This window comes from Engraulis encrasicolus, chromosome 8 (genome assembly GCF_034702125.1).
Source record: "Engraulis encrasicolus isolate BLACKSEA-1 chromosome 8, IST_EnEncr_1.0, whole genome shotgun sequence".
NCBI classification, from domain to species: domain Eukaryota; kingdom Metazoa; phylum Chordata; class Actinopteri; order Clupeiformes; family Engraulidae; genus Engraulis; species Engraulis encrasicolus.
The window spans coordinates 3893828-3901327 of NC_085864.1; the positions used below are offsets into that span (position 1 = coordinate 3893828).

The 7500-nt window shown below is 45.5% G+C and overlaps 1 protein-coding gene across 1 annotated transcript in view; it reads right to left on the reverse strand.

Annotated features, from left to right (window-relative positions):
• Positions 1 to 7500, reverse strand: part of usp32 (ubiquitin specific peptidase 32) — a 117482-nt gene that overhangs the window by 56165 nt on the left and 53817 nt on the right. The gene's annotated exons all lie outside the window — the stretch shown is intronic.

The following is a 7500-nucleotide window of genomic DNA, read 5'->3' on the forward strand; positions in this document are numbered from 1 at the left end:
TGGTACGGTACACATAACGGGACAAACAAACAGATCAGAAGCAGCCAGGGGAATGAGGTCAGGTTCAGCAAACTAGGTGGGGAGATGGATGGATTCCTGGAGATGGTCAAGTTGATTTTGAAATGTGTGTGTGGGTGTGGTTGTGAGTGTGTGAGTGACAGTATGAGTGTATGAGAGAAAGAGAGAGACAGAGAGAGAAAGAGAGAGAGAGAGAGAGAGAGAGAGAGAGAGAGAGAGAGAGAGAGAGAGAGAGAGAGAGAGAGAGAGAGAGAGAGAGAGAGAGAGAGAGAGAGTCAGAGAGTCAGAGAGAGTGAGAGAGAGAGTGAGTTTCGGGGGGTGAGTGATCATGGGGGTTTAGTGGGGGAGATGAGGCCACCACCAGCCTATTAAAGTGAAGGAGGGGCGCTTAGACCGTCTGGTATAGACTTTTCTTCCCCCAAATTCCTAGGCCAGGGGCCAGAGGATTTAGACTTTGAGATTGGGCTGCCATCAGGGGAATAAGGAGAACACTTGATCAATGTTAAAGGGTAAATGGTGGCAAAATAGGCTTGACATTTTCAATAGTAGTGAATGAGTGTTTTTTTTTAGAGAAATCAGTGAAAAGTGTGTTTTTAGACTATTTTGATCAAAACTGGAATAATTCCACTTTCCCAGATTTGAAAACCCTCATGCATGTTGGATGGATACAACATCCATTTATCCATCCCTATATTTTGATGTCCTTGGGAAGTTGAAAGGCAACTGGAGCATTCTTCCAAATGGCTGTCCTTCAAAACTGCCTCAAAACACACTTTCCATTGATTTAGCTAAAAACACACATTCACGGCAATTGCAATTTTCAAGCCCATTGTGCCACCCTTTAACATAGAATTTGTTGGAAATTTACAAGGAAGTTATGGTAGTAAAAAGGAATAGTACTGCCAGAGAAGAGTGGACTTTTATTAGTTTTAATATTTAGATTCTAAGAAGAAGTGATGAAGTGTGAGTGTATTGCAATAACCCTGGGTTCTCTCCAAGCATCTTGATTGGTACTACTGCAATTTGTTGTGAAACAGGGCGAATCCGATGGTCCTCCAGACCCTCTTGCGAGCTCACGAAATGTAGCGGAAATACACAAGGGTCTGGCGAGAGTCAGATTGGCCTAGGTTGCCATCTCTGGTTGCATTTGTTATTCTCTGTTCCTACCTCCATATCTCTCTCTACCTCTCTGTCTCAATCTCCCTGTCCCCAAGCAGTACCCGGAAGTGGTATGAGGCAAAGTGGATTGGAGAGAGAGAGAGAGAGAGAGAGAGAGAGAGAGAGAGAGAGAGAGAGAGAGAGAGAGAGAGAGAGAGAGAGAGAGAGAGAGAGAGAGAGAGAGAGAGAGAGAGAGAGAGAGGGGGAAAGAGAGCGGAGGAAAGCAAGAGAGAACATGCAGAATGTCCAGCAAAGGATGACCAGGAAGCAATGAATCAATGATTCAGATTGTTATTTTAGGGATGGTGCTGAGAACATGGGAGAGAGGGAGAGAGAGAAAAGAGAGTGATATGCAGATAGATAGCAAGTGACAGAGGACGAGAGAGATAAAGAGAAGAAGGAGGGAGGATGTCAGGCACTGAACGAGTGCAAGTGACAGAAAAATGAAAGAGAGGAAGAGACTGAGTGAGCAAGAGGGAGGGAGACCGAGGGACAGAGAAAACGAGGGAGCATAGTGCAGAAATAATACAGGGGTCAATGAATAATTGAGCAGAGCATAGAATACTGGAGCAGGTTTACATCTCGCACGCGCCAACACGACCCACTTCCTGCACCCTATGACCCTCTATACAGGACCCCTACAGTACCTCACTCCCCGTGCTTATTGGCTCTCAAATATTTAAAAGCTCACAGCACAGCCAAAACACTGTCATGCACGCATTTGTGAACTCACTCTCACACACACACACACACACGCACACACACGCGCACACGCACACACACACACACACGCACACACACACACACACACACACGCGCGCGCGCGCACGCGCACACACACACGCACACACACGCGCACACGCACACACACGCTCGCCTTTCCCAACAAAAACAACTTCTGTTTCTCCTTTTATAATTGGTTCAAAATATTTCTAAAATCCACAATATTTTTTGTTCACATTTTCCAACCTCATTTGACCACAACTATTTACAAGGCCAAATGGGCAGTCATGGGTTAACGATTAGGGTGTCAGACTTGTAGCCCAAAGGTTGCCTGTTCGATTCCCGACCCGCCAGGTTGGTGGGGGGAGTAATCAACCAGTGCTCTCGCCCACCCTGCTCCATGACTGAGGTACCCTGAGCATGGTACCGTCCCGCCGCACTGTTCCCCAGGAGCGCCATTGAGGGCTGACCCCTTGCACGGTTGAGGCATAGATGCAATTTCATTGTGTGCAGTCTTCACTTGTGTGCTGTGGAGTGCTGCGTCACAATGACAATGGGAGTTTCCCAATGGGCTTTCACTTTCACTTTCATGTTCCAAATTAATATTGCAGGAAATACTCGACAACGACAAACGACATCAAAGTAAAACAGGTGAGTAGAGGACTGTGTCTTCACCCCGGTATACAGTACCTCAGGTGTAAGTTATAAAAACAGAATTCTCCTGCAACCTCACACACCCCAACCCAAGCCCCTCCCTTCATTATTATCACATTAGCGGAGCTCCAATAAATGCATATTTAATACCATTGGAGGCCGCAAAGGGTTATAAATGAGAAGTGTCTGCGTGGAGATGGGGGGGGGGCGCCATGCAATGATTAGCTCAGCAATAAAAGGCAGACAGGGGAAATAAGCTGCACTCTCATCTAGTTGGGCATTATTCATGACCCCCCCACTCCACACATACACACACACACATACGCACGCACGCAAGCACACACACGCACACGTACACACACGTGTCACCCAGTGACTACTGATCTATAAAACTCATTACCTAGGGTATGGATCAGGCTAGGGACCATTGTTCAACCCCTCGTGCCCACACACACCCACACACACACACACACACCCACACCCACACCCACACCCACACACACACACACACACACACACACACACACACACACACACACACACACACACACACACCCCCACACCCCCACACCCACACACACACACACACACACACACACACACACACACACACACACACACACACACACACACACACACACCCTCCAAGCTAGGCCACAGGGACGGCCATCTTTTTACTTTCTGTCTTTCCCGCTTCTCGCCGTCTTCTCTTCCTTCACTCTTCTCTTTGATCTCTTTCCCTCTTTTCTCTGTTCTCTTTTCTTCTTCTGCAACTTGGCAACGCTGCCTGTGGATAAGTGGTGCACACACAGCCCCTTGCCAAGCGCATATTATACCTAACCTTGCAGCTATCAAACATGACATCCCCGAGAACAGAGGACTACGACGTGGCCATTATTTAATGCATTTCAGACTATTAGTTCTGCTTTGAGTTGGAGAGAGAGAGACAGAGAGAGGGAAGAGAGAGAGAGAGAGAGAGAGAGAGAGAGAGAGAGAGAGAGAGAGAGAGAGCATGACAGGCTCAAACACTGACTGCTGCACTCCAAACCCAAGGCCCAGAAACTGACATGAAGCCGACAATGGCTACAGATATTGCCTTTAAAAAGACATTCCTCGATGTACGGTAATAAGTGCCGTCCTGACAACACATTTAGTACACATATCTGAGGTCTCAGGCCCTCGGCACGATTGCTGCGAGCCGCAAATAACGCGAGTCAGCGCGAGCAACCGACTGCACATGCTTGCTTTAAAAGCAGTAGACCAACACGCAAAATAATGACGTTGTCATCCAGGGGGCAGATAGAACAGCATTGCGATAAGGAAATTAGGAACACAGACTGTAAACAAAACAAAATAAGGACTCCCCGGGCAAGGAGGCGATACTGCTACTTCTACATTTGCACGCTCCTTTGTCAAAGAAAGTGCAACGGGGAAGTATGATCGCAAATCGAATGTTTGTAATTTCGGACAAGCTCAAGATCGTCTTGAAAAGTTGTCGCCATTATCGTTTTCCCCAGAAGCACATGTAAGGAACTGTGCATTCCTTGCGATCGCCCCCAGCGAGTTTGAAGATATTTCACATAACGCACTTATTAGGTTGCAGTATCTAACGCACGTAAAATTGACAGGAATTGCGCAAGTTAACGCGCTCATGAACGAATAGTGCACTCACTCACGTATCCTACAGCAAGCATACCGCAAGCCTTAAGGTATGTGCAATCTCATAACATCAGACAAGAAACTCCATAATAACACATGGAGACATAACCTTGGTGTCATATCACCAATCACAATATGAATGCCTTTCAGCCTAATAGTTACGCTGTGTATGTGTGTATGCGTGTGTGCGTGTGTGTGTGTCTGAGGGAACCTGACAAGATCAACCACAGACCGTTGCACACCTGTGTCAACTCAGGGCCCAAATAACAGTCCTTTCTTCAGAGCTTCACAGAGCATTCGCCCAAACCATTAGCATTCAGTCACGCACTGATGGCTTTGAAAGGGAAAAATAAATGATTCAGATACTTTTTTTCCCCACCCAAAAGGTTGGCTAGAGGAGAAACCATTTTCAAGACAAACTTGAAAAAGAGAAACCCCTTGATTTCAAACAATGTGACAGATAACACATGGTTGCGTGCCAGAAAGCAATCACATCTTTCAACATTGAGCCATCAAGTGACTGAAAAGCTTGTCAAAAAGCTGTCTTTGAAAGCACTGCAAACGGTATAGAGTAGTCTGATGCAAAAATGAAGGTACTTGGCATCTTCTAGACCTTGAGTCATACAGTGCAAATCAAAGATGAGGAGAAATACAGTTGTAGTGACTATGTATTTCTGTGTGACGCTTACATATATCCAAAGCATTGCATTTATTTGCAGAGCATGGGTTACTGTTCCTGAAGTAATGTACATATGTTATGTGTCTTGCTCAATGATGCTTCAGCCATTACCTACTGTACTGGTTAGGGTGGGATCCAAACTTGCAACCCTCTGATCTTCAAAACCAACTCCCTCACCTGGGGATCACTAATGTGGTGCCACTGAACACCAGGTAGACCTTGGAGCTTATTAGCCCCCCCCCCCCCTAAGGATGTAGCAACAGGGTTTAAATCAAAACATCCATTTTTTTTGTCTTGTTTTCATTTTTGATACAAGAGTATTTCATCATTTCTTCAAACACCATCAAATACACGGTAAACAGGCAAAGGGCTACAATCCTAATGTAATTTGAAACGGAAGTTAAAACTCAATATGCCACCCTCAGTTAATGGAAGTTAAAACTTTAATAACTCACCCTCAGTTAAACAGAAGTTAAAAACTTTAATAAGTCACCCTCAGTTAAAAATATATCTGTAGCACTTTAGAATAGGGTTCACATGTTAGACACTAACACTCCTGTCTACTGTCTGCACATCTGCTAAGAGCCTACTAGGTCCTTATTGTCCTTTATTATTACATAAATGATAAAGGCTTTAGTGACTGCGAACAAGAAATTTGTGAATACATGCCTAAACATGTGAACCTTAAAAGTATTCCCCAAAAATCTCATCCTATGCAATAGGTAGCCCTCGGACCCAAAAAGGTTGGTGCCCTTACCCTATTAATGAAGATGCAGGACACACACAAGTAAACAGAGGTGCTGAAAGCCCAATCAGATACTTAGAATAAAGAAAAAAGGTGCTGCACACTAAAGACTTGTAGCTTAAAGCCATTGTTGGAAATAAGCTTATTTTACTCCTCTCCCCTTGCATTAAATGATGAGCCATTCTCAGAGTCTTGCAGTGCAAATTGTACTTCCAAGCTAGCAATTAACATTGAATACTATGGGTCCAGCGATAGGAAGTACGGGAGAAACGTAAAACTCAATTATTTAACTGGAGGAGAGGTGTAAAATGAGTTTATTTCCAAAACAGCCAAAATGAGCTTCCTCAGGTCATATAGTATATGGGACCCTTGCTCTAGGCATTAGGTCACGGCTGGATGTCCATGATGACTCACCTGAGGGGGCTACTTTGTCAGACCTGCAGCAGAGGGACCATACCATATTCCACCACACTCATCGATGGCCTCCTCACTCCAAACATGTAACATAATAGTAGAATCCCAACACCACTTCGCAAACAAGCCAGTTTTAAAGTTAAAAGTAAAGTGAGAAAGTAGAAAAAAATCCAAATGACAAGGAGCAAGGACAAGTCCGCTTGAACCGTACGGCCACTCTATCGTAAGTCCGTTTGTCCGTATATCCGTGGGTCACGTCCCAATCAAGTTAGTTAGCGCTGGGGAGTTCAGCCATCTGTCTTTGTCCATCGCATGTTTCTCCCTAAAGCCTCAACAGTCATCCTCATCCTGCTGTTGCCCGGACCACACGGCTCTCATAGGTGCCACAACCAGCAAGGGGTCATGGCCATCCGCTTTCTGGAACGCTGCCAGCGCAGACATAAACACACCGGGACAGCCACCACCGCCGGCCACACACACAAACAGTCTCTGAGCAACACAAAAACACACGTTGACGGTGTACACACACACAGACACGCCTTCTCATCAACACCCACCCCTTTACCGCCACCACCACCCCTCCCACCCCACCTATCCTCTCGCTGCTGCTCGGTGCTAAGAGGATAAGCCGGCTACGGGCCCTAGATTACCCTGAACACGGCCGCTAGTTGCTCTCTCCGATTGGCTTCAGAGCATGGATCTCTCGGAGCATGTCCTCGGCTGACAATACTAACCTGCGCTAAATTTACCTGGAGTGGAGCGATCGTCTTTTCGGTACTTTCTACTGTACAGGTCCCTTGGCGCTCAATACAAGTGCAGTGTAGGGACAATTTTATAGAGTTCACGGGGCAAAAAAGGGTAAGAGTAAGAGGGAATGTGGGGGACTAGGACTCATTAGATTACATGACAGATTAGGGGAGCATGTGGCACCCCACCTTCTGTCTTGAGAGGTGGCATTAGCTACGTAAAGATCATGGATCATATTAAACAGGCTGTATTCAATAATATACAAGTTTAAGTTTTTAACTCATTTCATTTTTTAAGGGTTTTTGTGTCTTTTTTGTTTATAGGACAGTTGAGAGAATGACAGGAAGAGAGTGGGGAAGAGAGATGGGGCAGGGCTGGCAAAGGAACATTTTGATAGAAATGAATTCTGGAAAATGTTGATAATATAGGAATTCATCAGCTACAGAAATGACTTGGTAAAGTCTTTCTGACACACCTGTCCACATATTAGGGCCACCACCATCCCCAAGCTCAACACGCACGGCAAACCAGTTTTGTCTTTTTTACCCGCCCTGTGAAAATGCATCGCTACCCCTTCAGTGCAACTGTCTTTTTTGGCCCCCGTTTAACATTGAAGTTTTACGTTTTACATTTGTAAGCTCTTTTGATCTGGACAAAAATGTAAGCCTTCACAGACATACAGTATCTACAACTGTATATAGTT